Source organism: Hippoglossus hippoglossus, chromosome 6, assembly GCF_009819705.1.
Source record: "Hippoglossus hippoglossus isolate fHipHip1 chromosome 6, fHipHip1.pri, whole genome shotgun sequence".
Classification (NCBI taxonomy): Eukaryota; Metazoa; Chordata; class Actinopteri; order Pleuronectiformes; family Pleuronectidae; genus Hippoglossus; species Hippoglossus hippoglossus.
Genome location: NC_047156.1, coordinates 23,705,136 through 23,715,844, shown reverse-complemented (window position 1 = coordinate 23,715,844; position 10,709 = coordinate 23,705,136).

Sequence of the window (10,709 nt, the reverse complement as noted above, 5' to 3'; positions counted from 1 at the left end):
GGCTGACTGCGGAAGAGAGGAGAAGGGATTTAAGGTTTGACAGCAGCCGCATGATTGGCTGGAAGAGACTGTGGCAGAATCTGATTGGCCATTTAGAAACGCCCACAATCAGCTGATTAATAAGCAAAGAGAGAGTGAGAGATTTAAGATTGATTGAAAGGGGGTAAAGACTTGATGACTAAACTTATGCTAAGGTACATTTTTGTACCAGTCCTTTCTCTGACATCTTTCTCTGAAGACTCTAATGGGAAACCCTGTGTCACTATGTCGCTTTTTTAGACCAATTTAATAAGTAAAAAACACACATCCTCAAAAACCCCTGAGAAAATGTGTGGAGCAGAACAAACATCAGGCTGTCAGAAGCACAGTTAGCTAGTATTTTCAAATGCATGTATTCTTCTTTAATTTGTATTCCCATTGCAGCAGAGTGTCACTGTGCTGATTAAATGACATTACATGTGGACCCAGCACTTGAACCCAGCCCGAGCAGAGATTCCAGTGGTTAACCACGCATATTTACAACCAAGGAGACAAAAGTCACAGTGAACCCGGTCCCTGCAAGTCGCTCCGTTAAATATACACATGGATTTTCCCTTTTCTTAGCCGTGTGTTTTCATATGAGAAATATGTCATCCAACTAAACAGCACTTTCATGTAGCAGAGAGAGACGCAGCATAGTTTGTATGTTTAATTGTACTGTTAGATTATGGCAGAACATATTATTAAAAGAGAAACCTGACTCGCTCACGGCATCAGTAAAACTTGTGTTTATTAACATCTTAGATCCACTGTGTTCATTCATTATGAGCTTTGAACATCAGAGAGTGTTTCCATGCTAAGAAGCTTAAAGTGGTGCAAATTCAAAATTAGGAAAACTAGTGCAGTGCCAGTTCAAAACCTGCCTGTTTGGAAAGGGCAGTTTGCTTGGTCTGTGGTGACGGTGGAAGCTTTCTTTCTGAAACTCTTAGAGTGCCCTGCAGTAATTGAGCCGCAGGAAGACTCCGACTCAGTCTGAACAACACTGCAGCTGCACCACCGCTGCTGCACAAAGAGCTGTTCACCTGTTTTTTAAAAGTTCAGTCAAGTTCACCTCAGTACACAGAACACTGAACTGGGGAATCAGTTGTTGTCATGAATGCACCTGCTGTCACGAATGGGCTGTTGATGAGTCCCAGCCCCCTGCTACAGAACAAGGGTCATCTGTTTATTTAACTTTTATAAATAATGAACATGTTGTGTGTCTAAATTGCAACTTCGAAATTACACTTCCTTGGCCCTTACACATGTCAAATGTCTCGAGATATTTGAGATACATACAAACAGACAATTCTGGAATTAGTTTCAGATTAGCATTCTAATTAATTTGATTAATTGTTTATTTTTCTGTTACCTCTACAAACTTGGGTCTTTCTATAGGCATATTTTCTTCTTAGTTGTGATTTAACTAAATGGACTGTCAGGTTGTTTTATAAGGCTTTTGGAGATGGTGAACAAAAACAGGCCATCAGTCTGCAACAGGCTGTCAAGTCGGGGAGGGACAGCATGGTGTTACTAGGACAGGTTCAGTTTTGTGGGCAGTAAAGGCTCATGCACAACACACACCGTATGACCACTGACCCTCATGCAGCAGTCCTGTATGTGCATGAGGTCACAAATTTCTGAAACAAAGCTACTCCAAATTCTTTTGTAATCTGTCAAATCTCATTAATCTTCGGTCTAGACTAATTCTAACTGTCGAGGACTTTTTGTTTTAAAGGGCTCAAAAGACTGAAGAGGTTACAGGAGCCACCATGGCTTCTTCTTTTGGTGCTGCTAGATGAGCAGGACAGATGCCAACCTGGTTAACCATCTCCAGCTGATCGGAGGGGCGGGGGGGCAATCCTTTCTGCCTTCAGAGGACGGTATAAACTTATAGATATAAGAAGAACAGCAACTTGTATTTACCATGGTGAGTAAAACATGAATTATGCCTCCAACCTGTAGGGGGACCCTGGGTGTACCTGTGAGAAATTCTTACACTGTGCTGTTTTATATCAGCAGCTACTATACGCCAATCTCAGATGTGTTTTTTTCCCTTTCTCCTGTACACTCAGTCATCAGTGATTCCTTCAGATCTTCTCTCTCTACTGCCTCCTGTGCAGGTTCCTCTGATTTGCTCCCTGAGCAGCACTTCCAGCACGCACTGTGAACAGCACACACAAACAGTTTGTGTGTTTCAGCACTCATCAGGCCGATGGTAGAATCTGCAGCCTGGGACGTTCTGACAACTAATGTGAGTCTCCATCAGCTGTGACAGATTGTGGGTTGTAATTACATGAACTGCAATTACGCGTAAAAGTGTTTGGAAAAGTCAACCGTGTTTAAGTGTGTTTTCTGATCGTGAGCAGCAGGTCCCTGAGGTTTAGGTTGCTAATACAAACATTTTGACTTTATCTGAATGACCCAAAGCTGTTTTCAATAAGAAGAGCCACACCAGCCAAAGAGTCTCGGAACAACTAATGTTCCAAAGCTTTTCAATCCAAATAATGATGAAGAAGTAAATAAAAAAGGTCAAGTGATTGTGTTTGACTTGCAAACTCAGTATTCATGGAGTTGGAGCTGTTACTTTACAAGTGTTATTTTGTTTTATTTGTTGCATGTATGTGGCACTGATGAATGTCACAATGTGCTGTGTCTTGTGTTTAGTTTGACTTCCAAGTCATTTCTGACAGAAGGTGAATTTATCAAAAACTAACCAAAAACTAAACATTTACTTGATCTATTTGCTTCCCTTTACTTATTATGTCTTTAGCCAATGGCTGGATTATGTTTTTGTGTTATTAGATTGTCCGTCCGTCCATCCAAAATATTCATCCATCCATCTTTCCCGAACATGATATCTGATTAGACACCTTTAGGAGGGATTTTTGGACTCTAGGTAAGTGTTAAATGGTCTGTATATATATATATATACAGACCATTTAGCACTTAAGGTTAGGGTTATATATATAGCGTGTTCCTAGTCCTAATGATCACTCAAAATGCTCTACAGTACAATTTTGCCATTCACACGACCCGATCTACCTCCGGAGCCAAAGCAAAACATTTTCGTGGTCAAAGTAGCTGTGACCTCACAAAGCCCATTTTTTTCCCTGTGAATGCGATATCTCAAGAACGCCGTGAATTTCTTCTACCTCTGTACAAGTGTTCATCTGGACTCAAAGAACTGATTAAATGTTGATTAAACATGTTTTCAGCCTCTTTAACACAATATCTCAAGTCTGCCTTTTTATCGAATTTCATTAAATTTGACCAGTTTTAACTTCAAAGATGAATGGATTTCAGTGGTCAAAGATCACTGTGACCTACAGTATATGACTTTGGAAACAAAATGATGTAGACTGCAGCTGTTCTGGTTGTTGGAGGCACACAACCGCAGTGTGATATTTTTAGTTTTTCTTTATGCATCAAATATTTTTTGCTATTGGACTTATAATTCCCTTAAGCTGCAATATTTAATGTTACGAATTAATTGTCTCCGTTTTTTTATGTGTCCACTCATCACATGGTCAAATTACAGATCAGTTGCTTTTTGTCTATCCAGGTTCTAATAACATTACCCTTGTCCACGGTAAGCTGACTTAAGCTTTGTCAGGCCCAGTGGATGCAGAAACCTGCTGAGAGTGTGTTTTGCATATTGGACAGTGTGTGTTGAACGTCAAAAAAACTTCAGTCATTGTTTTCTATGTAAAATCCCCACACCCTGCCAGCATTGTAGTGCACCGTGATTCTTCAAAAAGGTGTTCAAGGAAAAGACAGATGCTCAGATTATTATTAAATTAATTGTTGAGTTTATAAAATGTCCGATAATAGAGAAAACGGCCTCAATAGATTCTCAGAGTCAAAGGTAAATAACAACATAACCATTCTTAAAACTTAAAGATATAAAATTACAGTGATATAAATTTGCATATCTTCATTTTTACATAAATGTCCTCACGTTACCAAACATGTCTGCACTTTCCAAAGGTGTCCTCGCTCTCAAGGTCAACAGCTCCAATGAACATTGCACAGAAACTAATGGACACAATGAACCTTACACACACATATACACACTTTGTCTTATACAGTGTTTTAATAAATGCAAACTCAGAAAAAAACACACCTACAGCCTAATTTCATAACAACTCAACCCCAGTGTGTGTGTGTGTGTGTGTGTGTGTGTGTGTGTGTGTGTGTGTGTGTGTGTGTGTGTGTGTGTAAAGGAAACCACATTCCCACAGAGGGTGGAGTGAAGTGGGGTGTCGGGGGTGGTGGGTGGGTAGTGTATTTGGATTCCTCTGGCCTGGCGTTGTGATCCTGCCTGCAGATTAGTTTCCATCACCTCTGTGGCTGAACGGCCCACCCTGAACCCATACAACCCCCCCTCACCTCCTCAACATCGCCGCCTAACCCACCCACCCACTGCATGGAAACCTCAGCGTCCGCGGCTGTGGCGGTCGGAGCCTCCACACGAACACATGGACTGTGTTATAAAAATGTGGGCTCAGACAGCACGGATCCTCCCGCCGCTTTAATGGCCTCAGCTGTAATGAGGCATCAAGTTGCCCGAGGAGGAAGCGATGGTTCAGGGTCGGCTCACGTTCAGTACATACTGTATGATATGAAGGGTTTTTCTGAGAAGCAAAACTGATTTTCATCTGAAAAATGTGCATGGCGCCTGCTCTTGCAAAACGATGGTCGAAAGAAATTTAATTTAAAAGAATGGAAAATGGAAACTGATTTCTGTGGTGGCTGCAGATGAAAGTCGGCACTCCTTCATTATATTGACTGCACTGACTGTTGGTTCCTTTAGTTTTAATCTAAACATTACACATATCTTAAACTACTGCAAATCACTTTCAATCTCTCCTTAAGTTTTTAAATGTCCTTCCTTCCACTGGTGTCTTTGAATTTAAATGAAAACAATCAAAATTTGTCAAATGTTTCTTTTCTTCACTTTTGTCGAAAATATACTTCATCTTTTTGACAAACATGTAAAAAATAAGATCCAAAAACCTATGTAGCAATTTGGCAATTTAACCTGTCTTTTAACCAAAGGAAACCACAGCTTAATCCTTCTTATTGAACTGGTGCTAAGCTCTTGCTGCATAATGCTGACAACTTTTCAGGTGCAACTACAAGGTTGTGTCGCTTTAAATGTTGCTGTCGCAATGAATTGTGAGGCAGCATTTTCTCCTTTCCTTTCATGAAGGATGGTCTGATGCTTCCTATCCTAAAGGAGATAAGTTAGGAAGCATTGAAACTCCTTTCATAATCATTGAGAGAATTCGAACAGCTCTTATTATGGCGGCCGCTGAAATACTTCAGGCTCATTTCACTCAGTTAGGAAGGTTCCTAAGCAAAATAGACTATTTGAACTCACTTGTGCTCTATTTCAAGTCTTACTTCTTCTTGGGTGTTATTAGTTAGTGCAACTATCTGAAATTAGCAAACAAACCAAAAAACACAATGCATGCATGGCGGCCACCAGCCGTCCTGGACCACCAGCCATCCTGTGTTTCTCCAGAACGTGCAAATGATCCAGTCCGACAGGGTCGCTCTATAGCTTCGACTGGCTCTCTGTGGTTTCCTGTTCCTCTGTTTTTCTGCCTTCTCCGAAGTCCTCTTTGTAAAGCAGAGCTGCGAACTGGCCCTGCTCATCCTGGGCCTGATCCCAATGTTGTCTTCCATGTCTGCCTGCAGGTCTTTATGCCAGTCCTGTTGCCACTTGCAGCCTGGAGTTCATCAGTGTCTGTGATGTTCAGGGGCAGTTGGATAAAACATTTGCATGCAATCACACAAATAATAAAAGCACAACAACCAAACTGAAGGATAAAAATCATTAAGAAAATATTTTTTTTAAACTGTCAAGTTAAAAAACACAAACTGCACCCATCACATTATCTCATCTGAACAGTTTACAGTACAGCATAATTATCATTTCCTGTTAAAACCAGCGTCATAACCTCATCTCTGTTGCTTTTATCAGACCATCACGTAGGAGGAAACGAGCAGAGCTTCTTTCATCTTGGCCAGTCTTCTGTGGCTCTGACCTTTGACCTCCAGGGACTGAGAATTAGTCTACTATCCGCAGTTATGAGCACATTTTAAACAAACCGTGAGCAGCAGGAGTCAGCGGCCCCTTCCACTCCTCTTGTGGTTTGTTTCTCATGTGTCAGTGGATTTCACAGGCAGTGTGTTCTGTTGCAAAGCTGCCAGTTTTACCTCCACAGCATTATTATTGTTTCTGATGCCATCCTCGCCCACCAAGCTAGCTCTGCATTTTATGGCCCTCGAGGAGCTGCACAGAGTTGTTGTGTGTTGATGTAGGATCGCGATCTGAGCAGAAGACTGGATTCAAAATCAACACACTGACGCCGAGTTCTTGTTTTTACTGGAGGGGACGACTCCTACTCACTCTGAACTGAGTCTCTTCTCACAATACTAGAAAACGCTTCCGAGTGGTTTTTAATTTTTTGGGATTACGATGGAAAATTCTCTTTTTACTATTATCATAGGGGCATTTTTACGTCTTACATTTTTATATCACAGTGTAGGAGAGACAGGAAATAAAGGGGGGAGAGAAATAGGGAAATTAAACACAGGAAATTGTATGGCTGGCAGAGCAGGAGTCAAACCAGAGACCTGCTGCTCAAGGCATATGCGTCCATGCAATTTGGCCATCAGGCACCACCACAGGATCTCTCTTAATGATTGGTGACTCCATGATGTCCTCACGCCATATTTCCTTTACCAATGCTGGACCATGACAAGTGCTACTGACGAGATATTTATGAAACTAAGGCAAATAAAGCACATATTTATTACCTTACCCGAAAAATGAGCACTTGAACAACATCATTGTGATGAGAACTACCTAAAATGACAGAAACCATCTTGGAAAAAATTATTTGCCATGTAGTTTGACTTTTCAGTTTGGCCCATGTCCCATCTGGTAACATGGAGAAGGACGAATATGAACTATACTGCTGCCAGCCACCAGGTGGCAATGGAGATGCTTTGGCTTCACTTTTGAGAGGCCGTCATGTCATTAAAATGTGTATAGAGTCTATGGTCAAGATGCAGTCATGAAACATTACAGGTGATCGAGGAGTTGAGATCAAACAGAAGTTTCACCTGTGATCTCTGAGCACTCATATATTCATGTAGTTATGATGTCGTTTGACCGACAGACTGGTTTGATCATATTGAAAGATGGTCTCTAGTTTATGCAATGCAAGTTTTGCACTGATGTTTACTTTAGTCATAGTCCCATGGCTCTGCAGCAGCGTCAGTTGGTTGGTCAGTTCACCACTGCAGAAAATTGTGTCAGATATCCATGGTGTCAAGAGAATGAATCCTACTAAACTTTGTGATCGCCTGCCTTTTTTTCTAGCGCCACCATGAGGTTGATATTTGTGGTTTGTAGATAAATACTGTATTTCAACAGCACTATGCTGAACCCCCAAAAAATTACATGTAATGTAATGTAACCACTGTCTCAGTGCGGCCTCACAGGGATCTTGGCACGGCTGTTGGCTCTTAGTCTTGTTTCAACAACGTCATTTTAAACACATATTCTCACAGTTTTCATTCCCACTATTTCAAAAATGGTTGTTAGTAATTTATTGTTACCCTTTTGGTTTTCTTGTCATGAGCACATGACAAGAAAACCAAAAGAAAACACAAATTAGCCAATAACATATAGCTTTGAACTTGCAAACACAATCTGAACCACAATATAAAACATTATTGCTGCATTTTAACACTACATCATAAATCTGTCTACAAAGGACAAAACCTGACTGATACTGACCGACACATTCACATTCAAATTTATACTTGGACACATAAAAGGAGAAAAGTGAAAATGAAATTCTGAGTATTTATCCCTTTGCTTCAGTCAAGCCTGAAACCTGTAGCTGAATGAGTCCACATGTAACTTTGTAGGTTTATCTTTTCTTCTTCAATACATACTTTTATTTTTAAAGGAGGTAAGTGATGTGTTTTACCCATCAGTCATCATTCTCTGCTTACAGAGAGACGGAAGTGAAGCTGATATGAATGTTTTGTTTCCACCTGAGGCTGTTTTGGAGGTGAAACATCAGTCGTGAGTGTTTAGATATGGTTAATTGTTTGTTTACTCAAGTCAGAAATGTTTAGCTGCTTCACCCTGAGCCCTGTAATCGGCAGCAGCAGCAGATGAAGCTGAAGCAGAAGCTGCAGAGTTGGTAACGAACCGCTGATAAACAGCCAATCAGAGGTGAAGACAGAAGTTGGACTCAGTTCATACATTCTGCCGTTGACAACTGCTAGAAGGGTTGCTAACTTCTGGCTATCGTCTCTGCTTCAGTGGTGTATGTCTCTCCGGCTGAAGAGTCCGCTCATGCACAGTGACAACACTGGCAGGGTGCATGCAGGCAGTATGGTTGATTAGTGACAGACAGGTAGACAGGTGTTTAATACAGTGGTGCGAGAGCCACAGACACTGGCCTTTTTCTTCTTTTTTTTTCAAATCAATTTATTAGTTGATGGCTATTGGGGCTTGAAGAAGATTTTTGCAAATAAATGGGAGATGGGAGAGAGAGACCAGGAACAGCTGCGCAACCATCACATTTAAGCTCTGTCACACTGGTTGTAATAATGAAAATAATAATAATAATCCTCAATTGTACCTTGGCGTCATCACGTGTTGCCTTTTAATCGCAATAACGTTAAAAGCCAAACCTGAGGGTACGGTGAGGCTAAAGGTCAATCTGACTGGCTGACTGGCAGAAGAGAGCATAACCTCCACTAAGGCCCAAAAGTCCCCTCAAATTCAATCAAACTGCACAATTTCAATTATCAATGAATTATTCTCTGAGAAAATGGTGAAAATGTAAAAAAAAAAAGCAATTTTGTTTAAAACCCCAAAACTAACTAACCAACAAACGCAAAGGGGTGAAGACATAGCCTCCTACTGTTTGTTAAAAAATTCTTGTCCAACTGTTTCAGGACACCACTGAGCCATTTTTAACAATAGAATTTTTGTGAGCAATTTTTTAAATATTAGTGGGAACCAGTGGGCTTTGGACAATGATTTGGACAATGGACAAACACGTCATAGGTTGCGTCATTTTCAAGGGTTTTGATGACAACAGAGAAAACAGAAGGGAGCTGTGCTTATTCTTTAATTAGCTTTTATATTTTAATTAGAGACTTTTAGCTCTACAGAGAACAAACTCATGTTGAGTCTGTGCCAGCTTCACTGCAGACGAGCTGAACGCTGCTGACACTGTGCTGCAGCAGATTATGGTTATTAGTTAAAGTACAGGAGCAAAGTGAAGCCTGAGGTCTGTCAAATTACAGGTGTTTGGTTTCTGTGTATTTAGGACACATTGAATGATGAACCTCAGAGTTTATTTTATGAAGTGGATCCAGTATTCAGTGTTTTTAAAACATCAACTCCTCAGATGTGGTTATGTAAAAACAGTTCAAGGAAAGAAATTATTCTCTGATAGAACTGTCACACACAGCATCATTTTCTCTGTCCTCACATTATCAGGCTGGAATTTAGAAGGTGAAGAAGAAAAAGAATCTGACATGAAACTGAGAGGACTGTAAACTGCAGATGTAACGGCTGTTTGCTTCCTTGGCTGCCAATCATCATAATCCAATAATAACAGCAACAAAGACGCACTGACGCAATGATTCAGCCAAGTCAGCTTATGCTTTGCAAGAGCCGCATTTACTCATCATGAACATCGAAGCCCCTGAAATTGAGTTCAGACATACAGTGTACACACAGGATGAATCCTAATGACGGTGGTGGTCTGATCTGCTTTTATGCTAGCGCCACCTAAAGGTCAAAATCAAAACACTTGCTTGTTTAGTGACAGGAGAAAGTCATCTCAAGTCATTTTTATTTATATAGTCCAAAAACACAAATGCACCTCAAAGGCTTTGGTTTATTATAACTCATCACACCCCAATTCTTTTTCTGCAGATGCTGTTAGCTGCCATGTGATCATCCAGCCAGCTGCAGACTGCAGCCTCATGTCCCACCGTGAATCTCAGCTGATAATGCAGCCACAGCTGCAACAGGGTCATCGCCAGCATCAAAAAAACACTGGCATGTAGGTATCAAGGCTCAATTTTGCAAATTAGAAATTTCTCAGTGCAGACAAAGATGACAGCAGGTCAAACCCTAAATAAAGCTGAGCTATTTCTTCCCTTGACTTTGTGGTAAATAAGGTAAATAAGGTGAGGGGTTTATCAAACACACAGCCCCACAGTAAATCTACAGGTAAAAAACATGCAGCTTTCTGATCCTCTAGCAGCAGCAGATTAGTGCCGCGTCTCTCAAGCTCCTGTTCAGTTTGAGCTGTTGAGGAATCAGCTGACTTCAACACTTCCTCTAATCCCCTGTTGAGACAGTTTTTCTTTTTAAGAGGCGTGAAACTCGAACCTCCAGTCGCAACAGAAGCTCGCTGCTCCGTCCTCTCATCAACAGAAACAACATTTGACATAGGGTTGTCCTTCCCTTTCCCATGGGACAAACACAGGGACTATTGTTGTGTTGTTTGGTCACGTGACCCGTCCTGCCACGGCACGCTGTGACTCATTTGACACGCACTGTCACCACCGAACTACATCTGCACTCAGCAGCCTGATGGAGGGCTGGCTGTGATGTCAGCCTCATTACAGTC